The sequence below is a fragment of the Dipodomys spectabilis genome, unplaced genomic scaffold (assembly GCF_019054845.1).
Source record: "Dipodomys spectabilis isolate Male_0828 unplaced genomic scaffold, ASM1905484v1 ptg000488l, whole genome shotgun sequence".
Lineage (NCBI taxonomy): Eukaryota > Metazoa > Chordata > Mammalia > Rodentia > Heteromyidae > Dipodomys > Dipodomys spectabilis.
Genome location: NW_024871165.1, coordinates 632,767 through 643,623, shown reverse-complemented (window position 1 = coordinate 643,623; position 10,857 = coordinate 632,767).

Sequence of the window (10,857 nt, the reverse complement as noted above, 5' to 3'; positions counted from 1 at the left end):
GCTGGCCCGCCATTCTTGTGGCAGGAGTTTCCCCCTGTGCATCTCATCCTCCAAGAGCACTCCCAGAGCCATGTCACTCTTGGTCTGGGGGACATCTCCATCCTCTGTAATGGTCACATGGGGGAGGGGAGATTTGCCTCCTTATCTTTTACTTCTCCAGGGCTCATGCCTTCCCCTTCCCCAGGGAAAGCCAGGAAGCTCAGCTGGACCTGCAGGCACTCCTCATGTGATCTGGTGGCATCCAGGCACTTGACAGTGTCCTGCCACTTTGGGGACATCACCTGGTCCCTCCAGTTTGTTAAGCCCTGCACTTTCTTCAGCTGCTCCAGCAGCTGGGTCTGCCTCACTAACTGCTGCTGTAAGGCCTCCTTCTTAGAGCACAGTTGCTCATTGGAGACAGTGTTCCATTCACAGGAGACTCAGAACTCCTGCACTGGCCCAGGGACTGCTCCTGCTGCTCCTGAGTCACTTGGCTCTCTCTCTCTCAGCCACCACTATCCATTTCTCTATCTTCTTCTCTGAACAGTCCTACTGTTCCCGCAGATGTTTCTTCATCTGCTGCTCTGAGTCCAGGATGCTGGCAAGCTCCTCCTTCTCACTGCTCACCCTGTGGAGAGCGTCCCACAGCATGGCCAGCTTTTCCTTCGGTTGTCCATCCCACACACATGCTCATCGTAGGGTCTCAGGGATCTCCTGCCGATCCTAGGCTTTCTCCTCCAGTCTCTGCAGTTGCTCCTGCTGCTCCACGTTCTCAAGATGGAGACTGGCTTTCCTGGACCTGGATGTGAAGTTGTTCCTCCAGGTTTTTCAATTCCATCTTCTTGCTGTCGGCCTGAGCTTGCAGCTGCCGCTTGGCCTGAGATGGTCCTGAGGGGGGCCGTGGCTTTACCAGCTTCCTTCTTAGTTCCCACAGCTCATTCCCTAGGTCCAACACATGCCTTGCCCCTCATTCCTTCTCCTCTGTCAGTTGGTTCAGCCATTGGGTCAGCTGCCATGCCTCCTCTTTCCATGCGGACCTCTCAATGCTCACGTCCTCCTTTAAGGTGTCTCTCTCCAGATTCGTTGTTGTCACCAGCCAGCTCAGGTTGTCCAGTAGTCTCTTCAGTACCTCACGCCCCTCCAGGGCTTGTTGGAACTTGCATATTCTCTTCTTCATGTTGCTCCTCTGTATCCACAGCACTTCCAGCTTCTCCTGCAACTCTGTGTTCACTTGATCCAGGTCATTTAAGCTTCTGGTATTTTCCTCCAACTGAAGGGTCACATCATTCAACTGTTCGAAGAACATTTTGGTCCCCTTCTTTGCAGCAGTGACCACAGAAGCTGCTATCTCCAGCTCTGCCACGCACCACTCTGTAGCTTGCAGGCAGCTGGTGAGAGCTTCGTGCTCCCTTTCTCTGTCATCAGTGGCCTGCTGCACTTGGGCCAGTGCACATTGTAAATCGCTTTCTGCTGAAACCAACCGCTGTATGGGTGCCTTGTGGATCTCTACCTCCATTTTTGGTGCTGCATTTATCTAGGCTATCTTCTCCCTCTCTTACTCCCATTGATCCTGCAGGTCTGTCTTTCCCAGCTTCAGTGATTGGATTTTGGCACAGAGTGCCTGGTTTCTACTTTTCTGTGGTCCAGGGTGGGCACCACATGCAGAGAGCAGCTCTGTGGATCCTTGGTGGGATTGGGACCCTTGACATCTGGACCCTGGTGGCTGTGACTGTGTCCAAAGGCAAGGTAGGCCCACGGTTGGCATCACCTTTGGCCGGACTCTTCATTCAATCCACCTCCCCAGTGGTGTTTGTCTTGGGGGTCCCTCTCTTTTTCGTGTTCTTTGTTTTCTTGAATGTTTCAGGTCTGTCGGGAGGATACTGCTGGTGTTCTTGGGGCAGTTTCTTGCCCACAGTTCTCTCATTGAGTCTTATTGTTTCAGACATCTGAGCGCTGGGACGGGAAAGTTGGGCTGGCCACATTCTCAGGCTCTAGGAAATCCTCTATTCTCCCACTCACCGACTAGGACATCATTTCCTACTCTACCTCAAAGTCACCTGGAGTCTCTTGCTCACCACTCAGCCACCTCTACCTTCCTCAACCGCTGGTTGTGGTGTCAACCAACAGAGGGAATCCAGGTGTAACTGGGAAGCATGGAATATGTGTGTGGCCACTATTCTTGTATCCCATTGGTCAAAAAGAACCATGAAAGAATGGGGGTGTGCTCGGAATACTGGGATGCAGACAGAATGGATGGAGTCAAGATGACAGCAGCCCCTTTGCCAGTTGGGGACAAGAGGGAGACCTGCTTTAGCCAGATGGCTGCACAGATTGTGTGTATGTGTGTTTGTTGCCAGTCCTGGAACTTGAACTCAGGATCTGGGCACAGTCCATGAGCTGTTCTTGCTCAAGATTAGCCCTCTACCACTGGAGCCACACAGCTCTACTTCTGGCTTTGTTCGCATTGAGGTTAGACAGGGGTCTCAAGGACTTTCCTTCCTAGGGTGACTTTGACCATAATCCTTCTATCACAGCCTTGTAAGTATCAAGGAGAACTGGTGAGAGCCACTAGTGCCTGGCTAATCATTGTTCGGGATTATGGCTTCCCCAGTAGCCTGCATGCCTTCAGCAATGTAAGGTGAAGTAGCCTTTGGAGCCGGAACACTCAGAACCAGATGGCCATGGTGCAAAAGAAGAAAATGTAAAAACGCCATCCTGCCACTTTTTTCTATGCACCCCCTGCCATGCACAAAGCCTGAAGTTCTAGGATCCCAGGATAGGCTGTGTTACCAGCGGCTGCACCCCAGCCTATGGTGATGAAAGCTGAGGCACGGTTGCCATGACCTGAGTTCAAGACCGTGTTTGGCAAAAAAGCAGAAAAAAAAATAGCTCCCTGGCTTGCAATTCATGCCGTTTCTCCTACCTTTGAATTTGAACATAAGCCCTGGGTAACTCTGAAGCACTGTGGACGAAGAGGAAGCTCACCATGCTTGAAGATAAGAAAGTAAGGCCTGGTCCCTAGGCCTGAATTCAAGTACCCACCCCGGAAACATTCTATTTATATATATTGTAAAGATAGGATTTGTACTTACATATAGATGGTCAGTCCATATCCTATTTGTTGTGGTTATTTATTGTATTTCTGTTTCATTCATTTATTTTCCATTTTTTTTATTGTGAAAATACTGTACAGATGGGTTACAATTACATGGGCAAGATAATAAGTATATTTCTTATCAAGCATTGTAGCCTCCTCCTTTGTTTCCCCATCCAATGCCTTCCCATCCTCCTATCAGCCCTCCCCACAATCCTCCCTGCTCCACTCACCCCCCCTCCGCCCCCCCCAGCACTAAAGTTTAAAGTTAGTTTTTGACATAACGACTTGTACATCTCATTGTTGCAATGAGTCCACCTGTATCCCTATTAAACGATTTGTTTTTCCCCTTCCCCTCCACAAATTATACCTACATCAAATACAGTGAAAGCAAGGGTTATACTGTAGGGGAGGGACATACAAAGCAACAAAGAAATAATCTTATAAATGTGTTAGAAACAATCCAAGAAAAAAAAAATATTTGAGTACATATCTTAGGGTTCATTTAACTAACATCACCTTATCTGATCTTTTCTGCTTGACTCAGACATATACGAGATATTGCAAATAAAGGAAACCATGGGATCTATGTTTCTTTGGGCCTGGCTTATTTCACTTAATATAATTTTTTCCCAAGTCTTTCCATTTGTTAATAAATGGGGCAATGTCATTCTTTCTCATGGAGGCATAGAATTCTATTGTGTATATATACCACATTTTCTTGATCCATTCATCTACTGAGGGGCATCTGGGTTGGTTCTATATCTTAGCTATAGTAAATGGTGCTGCAATAAACATAGTCATGCTGGTAGCTTTAGTGTGGTCTTGTTTGTAAACATTTGGGTAAATTCCCAAAAGTGGGATTGCTGGGTCATAGGGGAGCTCTATGTGGAGTCTTTTGAGGAACCTCCATACTACTTTCCAAAGTGGTTGAACAAGTTTACACTCCCACCAACAATGCAGTAAGGTTCCCTTCTCTCCACATCCCCTCCAGCATCTGTTGTTATTAGAGTTCTTGATTATAGCCACTCTAACTGGGATGATGTGGTATCTCAATTTGTTTTGATTTGCATTTCTTTTGTGGTTAGGGAGGTTGAGCATTTCTTCATGTGTCTATTGGTTGTGCTTCTTTCCTCTTCAGAGAAGTTTCTCTTTAAGTCTTTAGCCCACTTATTTATTGGGCAGTTGTTTCTTTGAGGATTTGTTGTTGGGGGATTTAATTTTTTGAATTCCAAGTATATTTTAGATATGAGATTTTTTATTGACTGTGATGATACATATTCCATTTATGATATTGATGACAACCCATCACATAGTATCTAGATTTGTAGATGTGTTCTTTTTTTTTAATTTTATTTTATTTTATTTGAGAACATACTGTACAGAGGGGTTACAATTACATGGGCAGGATAATGCATACATTTCTAACCAAGCATTGCAGCCTCCTCCTTTGTTTACCCTTCACCTCCCTTCCCAGCCTCCCCCCTACCCCCCACCCAATCATACCCCCCCGCCCCCCCCCCACACCGACAATGTAAAGCTGGTTTTGACATGACATTGTGTACTTCTCATTGTTGCAACAGGTCCACCTGAATCCTTAAACGACTTGTTTGTCCCCATCTCCTCCACATGTTATACTGACATCAAATATAGTGAAAGCGGGGGTTACACTGTGGGGGAGGGACATACAAAGCAACAAAGAAATAATCTTATAAATGCGTTAGAAACACATGCATGAAGGAAACAAAAACATTAAAATACATATTTAAGGGTTCGTTTTCCTAACATCACCTTATCTGACCTTTTCCGCTTGACTCATATCTATACTAGATATTGCAAATAAGGGAAATCATGGGGACCTATGTTTCTTTGGGCCTGGCTTACTTCACTTAATATAATTTTTTCCAAGCCTTTCCATTTCCTAACAAATGGGGAAATGTCATTCTTTCTGATGGAGGCATAGAATTCCATTGTGTATATATACCACATTTTCTTGATCCATTCATCTACTGAGGGGCATCTGGGTTGATTCCATATCTTAGCTATGGTAAATAGTGCTGCAATAAACATAGTTGTGCTGGTAGCTTTAGTGTGGTCTTCTTTGTAAACATTAGGGTAAATGCCCCAAAGTGGGATTGCTCGGTCATAGGGGAGCTCTATGTGAAGTCTTTTGAGGAACCTCCATACTGCTTTCCAAAGTGGTTGAACAAGTTTACATTCCCACCAACAATGAAGTAAGGTTCTTTTCTGTCCACATCCCCTCCAGCATCTGTTGCTGTTAGAGTTCTTGATTTTTGCTGTTCTAACTGGAGTGAGGTGATATCTCAATGTTGTTTTGATTTGCATTTCTTTTATGGCTATGGATGTTGAACATTTCTTCATGTGTCTATTGGCCATCCTTCTTTCTTCTTCAGAGAAGTTTCTCTTTAAGTCTTTCGCCCACTTATTTATTGGGCAGTTGATTCTTTGAGGATTCGTTGTTGGGTGGTTTAATTTTTTGAGTTCCAAGTATATTTTAGATATGAGACCCTTGTCTGTAGTATGGCTAGTAAAGATCTTCTGCCAATCCGTGGGCTTTCTATTGATCTTGCTAGCTATGTCATTTGCCCTGCAGAAGCTCTGCAACCTTATGCAATCCCATTTGTCCAACCTTTCTTTGATTTGTTGTCTTTCCGGGTCTCTATTCAGAAAATTTCGGCCTCAGACAAGGAGACCTAGGGTTTCTCCTATTCCATCCTGTAAAGTTTTCAGAGTGTCTGCTTTGAGTTCAAGGTCTTTGATCCATTTGGAGTTGATTCTGGTGCAGGGTGATATAGAAGGATCTAGCTTTAGTTTTCTACATGTAGTTAAACAATTTTGCCAGCACCATTTACTGAAGAGGCTGTCTTTCTTCCATTCTATTGTTTTAGCTCCCTTAAAGAAGATTAGATGGCTATAGGTCTATAGGTTCATTTCTGGGTTTTCAATTGTATTCCATTGGTCCTGAGGTATGTTCTTATGCCAATACCAAGCTGTTTTGATTACTATGGCTTTATAGTAGAGTTTGAAATTTGGTATTGATATTACTCCAGCAGTGTTCTTTCCATTGAGGAGCGTTTTTGCTATTCGGGGTCTTTTATTGTTCCATATGAATTTTTGCATTGCCTCTTCTATTTTCTTGAAGAATGAGGGTGGAATTTTGATAGGTATTGCGTTGAATTTGTAGATAGCCTTTGGAAGTATTGCCATTTTCACGATGTTAATCTTTCCAATCCAGGAGCATGGGAGGTTTTGCCATTTTTTAAGTTCTGTGTTGATTTCCTTTTTCAAGATTTTAAAGTTTTCATCATAGAGGTCCTTCACTTCTTTAGTTAAGTTAATTCCTAGGTATTTTATTTTTTGTGGGGCTATTACAAATGGAGTTGCTTTCCTAATTTCAGCCACACTTTTCTCATTGTTGGCATACAGAAATGCCATTGATTTTGGGGGGTTAATTTTATAACCTGCTACTTTGCCAAAGTTTTGAATCAGCTTGAGTAATTTGGGAGTGGAGTCTATGGGATTTTTAAATACAAGATCATGTCATCTACAAAGAGGGAGAGTTTTATTTCTTCTTTCCCTATTTGGATCCCCTTTATGTCTGCATCTTGTCTTATTGCTGTAGCTAGGCATTCTAATACTAGATTGAAGAGAAGTGGAGAGAGTGGGCATCCTTGTCTTGTTCCTGAGTTAAGAGGAAATGGCTTTAGTTTTTCACCATTGAGTATAATGCTGGCTGTAGGTTTGTCATATACAGCCTTTATTGTATTGAGGAATGTTCCATGGATTCCTAATTTTTCCAAAACCTTCATCATAAAGGGGTGTCGGATCTTGTCCAATGCTTTTTCTGCATCTATTGAGATAACCATGTAGTTCTTATTCTTGCTCCTGTTGATGTGATGAATAATATTAATTGATTTGCGTATATTGAACCAGCTTTGCATCTCTGAAATGAATCCTGTTTGAGTGTGGTGTATGATATTTTGTTGAGAAGTTTTGCATCAATGTTCATCAAAGAAATGGGTCTATAGTTCTCTTTCTTTGATGAGTCCCTGCCTGGTTTTGGGATGAGGGTTATGATGGCTTCATAGAATGTGTTCGGTAGTGAGCTTTCTCTTTCAATTTCATTGAAGAGTTGGAGGACAATTGGTGTCAGCTCTGCTTTGTAGGCTTTGTAAAATTCCGCTGTAAAACCATGTGGTCCTGGACTTTTCTTAGCTGGGAGGTCTCTTATTGCTGTTTCTATTTCAATGCTTGAAATGGGCCTGTTAAGATAGTTTAACTCATCTTGGTTTAGTTTTGGCATGTCAATATTTGCTAGGAAGAGGTCCATTTCTGTCAAGTTCTCAAACTTATTAGCATAAAGTTTTGAGAAGTATTCCCTTATAATGTTCTCAATCTTGGTTGTTTCCGTGGTGATGTTTCCATTCTCATCTCTGAGTTTATTAATTTGGGTGTGTTCTCTTCTTTTTCTGATAAGATTTGCTAAGGATCTGTCAATTTTGTTCAGTTTTTCGAAGAACCAACTCTTTGTTTTGTTGATTCTTTCTATAGTTTTTTTGGATTCTAATTCATTTAATTCTGATTTAATTTTGATTATTTCTTTCCGTGTAGTTGATTGGGGTTTATGTTGCTGCTCTTTTTCAAGGAGGTTTAGATGTGTCATTAAATTGTTTGTTTCAGATCTCTCCAATTTGTTGATGTAGGAGCTCAGAGCTATAAACTTGCCTCTGAGCACTGCCTTTGCTGTGTCCCAGAGGAGCTGGTAATTTGTGTGTTCATTTTTGTTGAATAGCATGAACATTTGAATTTCCTTTCTAATCTCTTCCATAAACCACTCATGATTCAGCAGTGTGTTCTTCAGCCTCCATGTGATACCGGACTTTCTTTGGTGGCTTTTGGTGTTGAGTTCTAATTTTATTCCCTTGTGGTCAGAGAGAATGCAAGGTATAACTTCAATGTTTCTGAATTTAGACAAGTTTGCTTTGTGGCCTAAAATGTGGTCTATTTTAGAAAACGTTCCATGTGCTGCTGAGAAAAACGTGTATTCTGATGCTGCTGGGTGAAATGTTCGGTAGATGTCTGTTAAGTCTAGTTGATCTATGCACCTGTTTAGATCTGCGGTTTCTCTGTTGAGTTTTTGCCGAGTTGATCTATCTAGTGGGGAGAGTGGTGTGTCTTTGGATCTTTGGATCTATATGGGATTTGAGGGAAAGTAGTGTTTCTTTGATAAATTTGAGTGCTCCATTGTTTGGCGAATAGATATTTAGAATTGTAATATCCTCCTGAAGGAGAGATCCTTTAATTAGAATGTAGCGACCTTCTTTATCTCTTCTCGCGAATTTTAATTTGAAGTCTATTTTATCTGATATTAGGATTGCAACTGCCGCCTGTTTATGGGGGCTGTTTGCTTGGTAGATTTTGTTCCAGCCTTTAACACTGAAAATGTGTTTGTTTTTACGGGCAATAGGTGACTCCTGAAGGCAGCAGATAGAAGGGTCTTGTTTTTTAATCCAACTAGACAGTCTATGTCGCTTAATTGGAGAGTTCAGTCGAGATAGGACTGAGAGGTATTTGGGAGTTCCTGCCATGTTATCTACCTTCTTGGGGGCTGCGAAAACAGGGTTCTTCATATGGTTCTTGGATTCTCAGTTTGGGTGCAGTTTCTTGGCCTTTGTTGCGTTCTTGTTGGTTTCCTATGTGTAGGACATCTTTAAGAATCTTTTGTAGGGCTGGTTTGGTCGAGATGTATTGTTTCAATTTTTCTTTGCTATGGAAGGTTTTTATTTGGCCTTCAGTTATGAAGGAGAGTTTAGCTGGGTACAGTATTCTTGGTTGATAGTTGTTTGTTTTTAGGGCATGGCATACATCATTCCAGGCTCTTCTTGCTTTGATTGTCTCTGCTGAGAAATCTGAGGTGGTTCTAATTGGTTTCCCTTTATAAGTGATTACAATTTTCTCCTTGACAGCTTTAAGGATCTTTTCCTTGTTCTGTGTTGATCCTGTGTGGATTATAATGTGACGGTGGGATGTCCTATTCTGGTCTGGTCTATTTGGGGTTCTAAAGGCTTCTTGTATCTGAACAGGCCTATCTTTTTACATGTTTGGGAAGTTCTCTGCTAGGATCCTGTTAAACAAATTTCCTAGACCATTAACTTCTGTTTCTAGGTGCTCCTCTACACCCATTATCCTTAGATTAGGCCTTCTGATGGTGTCTTCCAAGTGTTGGATAGATCTATCATACTTCTTGGACTTGTCTTGGATGGTTGTATGTTCTTTCTCTATAATATCTAGGCTGTCTTCAATCCCTGAGATTCAAACTTCTGCATGGTCTAACCTGCTGTCAAGACTCTCTACTTTGTTTTTTATCTCTTTTCCTTCTAATTGGTCAGCTTTAATGGCTTCAAGTTCTTTGTTGAAGCTCTGTTTTAGGTCTTGTATGTATTTCTTTACTTCCTTAATTTGGTGTTCAGTGTTTGTCCTCAAATCACTTAGTTGATTGGTTATGATTTCTTCGGACTCCCATTCCTTCTGTTGGGTTCCATTCAGCATTCCCTTTGTGGTCTCCCTGACTTCCTTCAGCTCTTTGTTAATGGATTCCATGAATGCCTTTAGTGATCTTTGTGTGTTCTCTACCTGGTCTCTCAATTCCTGTATTACTCTTTGATTAGCTTCCTCCCATTCATGGGATTCCTGTAGTTCTCTTTGAGTGTTCTCAGCCTGCTCACGCCATTCCTCCCTTTCTCTTTGAGTATTCTCAAGTTGTTCACGCAAATCCTGTATCAGTTTTTGAGTAGCTTCCTCACGCTTATGATATTCCTGTATAAACTTCTGAGATGCCTCCTCTCTCTCCCTATCACGCTCATACAGAGTCTTTTGTACATTGTCAAATTTCTCATTTATCATGTTTGCCAGCAGTGTTTGTAGAGCTATTTGGGAGCTCTCCTCTGGATTATTCATTATCTGTTCTAACCCCTGATTATCAAGATTGGGAATTGAGATATCCAGATCTGCCATTTTTCTTGCATTTTTCCGGCTTACTCTGCCCATTTGAGATGAAGATAGCACCAGTTTTGTGCTAGAACACTATCTTAAGGCAACCATCAACCAACGTTTGCATTTGTACAGTCAATAGTCTACAGGTACAATCTAGTTCAACAGATACATCTATCCGACATCAAACAACTATATGTTAAAGGACTTCGAACCGCAGAGAAGAATTTGGAAAACCAGAAATTATTAGGGTTAGGGAGTGATGTGGGTAAAAAATAGGAATAGATTGGTGTGGGGAGGCACAGGGAGAGTTAACTATGTCCTAATCAGAGTGCAGGAAATAGGTTGGGTAGGATGCAAGTAGAGAGAGAGAGAAAAAAAGAAGAAAGGGAAAGGGGAATGTAAAGAGACCAGAAAAAAAATAGAAACGTAAAAATTAATGTTATTATAGAGATTAAAAGACCATCTATTTAGAGAGGAATGTGAATATATTGAGAGAAAGGGAGGGACATAGAGGAGATGTGAAAAACTTTAAAATATGCTTAAAATATTATATAGGTATAAAGAGGTAGTACTGCTATTAATGAATTTAGGTCTCAGAGGTTTTGAATTGAGTAATAAATTTGTGGATTAAGTCTGTACACAATGGGGGATAGGATCTACTAGTTAACTACGGGTTTATCTGAGGATGTGCAGGAGAAGAGTTAAGTCAAATAAAGAAGAACAAAAGAGAGGAAAAGGTGGAAAGGATAGGAAAGCGAGAAGAAAAGATC